This window comes from Dromaius novaehollandiae, chromosome 3 (genome assembly GCF_036370855.1).
Source record: "Dromaius novaehollandiae isolate bDroNov1 chromosome 3, bDroNov1.hap1, whole genome shotgun sequence".
Classification (NCBI taxonomy): domain Eukaryota; kingdom Metazoa; phylum Chordata; class Aves; order Casuariiformes; family Dromaiidae; genus Dromaius; species Dromaius novaehollandiae.
This window is the reverse complement of record NC_088100.1, coordinates 111,881,109-111,883,747: the sequence shown is the minus strand read 5'-3', so window position 1 is coordinate 111,883,747 and position 2,639 is coordinate 111,881,109.

Genomic DNA, 2,639 nt, shown 5'->3' with positions numbered 1-2,639 from the left:
TGAAAGCTCCCTGTCCCCAAGTGCTGTTCCTTAGTTTTCAAAGGCAACTGCAACTATGCTACGAATGAACAAATCCCACAGATACATAGATGTGTCCAGTAACCTGAGCTTTAAACCTAAAAACCCTTTGGGATGGACGTAAATGTTTTTACTGTGTCCCAAAACTGGCTTCTGCAGGAACAACCCAAGATGATGGGGCTGTCCAAGCCCAGATGTGTCGTATTGTGATGAAACAAATTAGTTCCTAGTACTCATTCGACTTCAATGACTGTTGAAGCTCAAACTGAAGTGGACTATTGATCTCTGGAGTCTGGTGTCCGTCCTTGAGGCTTAGAGCTGGTCTTCAACCCAGTGACAATGTTTGCCTTGACTTTGATGTGTGCAGAATCAACCCCGGAAGCATGATGAAGCAAAAAAATTTCCTATAAACCATCTTTTGCATAGCAGAGCCTTATAGCACACCTCCCTCTTTATAGCCTGGGTGTTTTAAGAAAGGGATAAATTAAAGTAGAATTGAGTGAATTGAAGGGAAGTGAATTCCAGGTTTTACCAGCCTCTGGCAGCAGAGATAACAGGTTCTATGTATTGATCGATTACAGTGTGCTTAACATCCTGGGAAGGGGTATTCAGAGCTAAGGGTGGGTGTATTTGTTATGTCTGGTTCAGAAACCAGAATGAATAAATGATAAGCAGTGGAATGCAACTGGACTGCTAATAAGTTATTTTGATTTGCTTGGATGCAAGAGAAAGAGAGAATAGGAGCCAAGAACAGCTGCATGCTTTGCACAGATGCAGAAGGGCTGAGGACGTAGGGAGGAGTATGCTGGACTTGGGCACCGGAGCCATGAGTTGAGCAACTGATTGAATAGATCTCTGTAGACAATCAGCTTGTTAGTGGGGAAGCACAGGAGGTTTGCTACTATCCATGCGTAGAAGAATGAATATCCAGAGCATCTGGGAACAAGGTATTTTCAGTGATAATTTTCCACTGAGTTTTGGCCCCAGAAAGAAAGATGGACATCTTTACCCTTGCCTTCATCCATTCTGCTAAAGTGAGCACCTTTCACATATTTCATCCCTGCCAGGGTACCAGAACAAGATTGGTTGGACATTTTACTGACTTAATGCTCTGTAGTCTTCCTTCAACATGATTATTTATCAATTTACTGAATAATTAAGACTTCAGAGCCTTGGAGAGTATCATTTTTACTGTGTTTTATTTATTTGGTTGGTTTGTTTCAGCATTTTTTTCCCAGGAAAAGAAATAACCCAACTGTAAATATAGAAAAGTTGGAATGGAGTCCAAATTTTTTTTCATTAGTTTGCCTAACATGAGCAAAAAAAAAGCCCGATTTGCATTTACAACAAGATACCTAGATACCAGTCCTGTCACCGCACTAGCAGAAACAACTCTTCATGTGAATGAGAATCAGGCCCAGTGTGCCACTGTAGATATTGAAAGACACTTGTGGGAACTGAGAATTTTATTCTACCTCCATTTGTGTTAAGGGGGTATGGTGGCATTGGTCTTGTCACATTGGAAATTGGAAGGAAGACAATTCTTCTACCCCAAAACAGTCCATGAAACTTTGTAATCCAAATGGTGATCCCAATGCTTTTGTAAAAAGGAAGGCGACAAAGGAATATTATTCTTTCCCTGTGAGCTACTATTAGAGTTCTGTGTTTCATACATCCAGGAAAGCTGCAGGACACCTGCTGAAATATCCTGTAGAGTTGGTTTGATCACACACTCTTTCTAGGAGGCCATGATCAACAAGTCCTGGTGAGTCCTGCAGCAGCTGCTTAAAGCTTGGCTAATTGTCCATCTCAGCTCTCCACCAGGAATGACTACCTACACTGCAGAGTCCCTAGAGGGACTGCACGCTGGCCCCTCAGCCATTCCGGCTCACAAGTCACTACTGACAGAGGTGGAAGTGGTGAAGTTTGCGCTATGGACACAGTGGCAAAGCAGGTAGCAGCTGGTAGGGATGGTTATGTAGTTTCAACTTTTTTCTTCAGCACAAGCAAGGCAGAGCTTGGGACACCCACAGACCCCCCCCCATTCATGCAGCATCCAAGCACAGATACTTACTGGAGAAGCCTCACAGGGAAAGGTAGGGCTACCTGCTCAGTTTTGGTCACAGGAGAATGGTGAGTGACCACTGGGGAGGTGAGTTGAGGTTTCTAGAGTCCTAAGACTTTCCTGGCATAGGAGGGGGTGAGTTTTCTCCATGGCTAATGAAGGTAGAGTGGAAGAAAATGGCCATGTTTCTAACAGGAGATTTTTAAGCCAGACATAGGGTATTTTGGGTTATGGAAATGCACTGGAAGAGGAGGCCCCCCAGAGCACTTCCTTGGACCTGGCTGCAAAAACTTCTCCTGGAATGGTCCAGATAGATTGTATTTTCCCTCAGAGCGGGAGGAAGTAGTAGGTTGTCTCATGGGATTTCTTGCAGCCTGACATTTCCCTTTTTCTGTGATCCTTTGTCTCTTATCTAACTCTCATAGCATCCTTCCTCATCCTCAACACATATTCCTTCCTCGAAACCCAATATGGTGCTCTTCACCCTCCGCAGGTCTCACTGGTCTACAAGCACAACCTGACAGCATGAGGCCCGGGCTTTAGATTCTCCACTTGT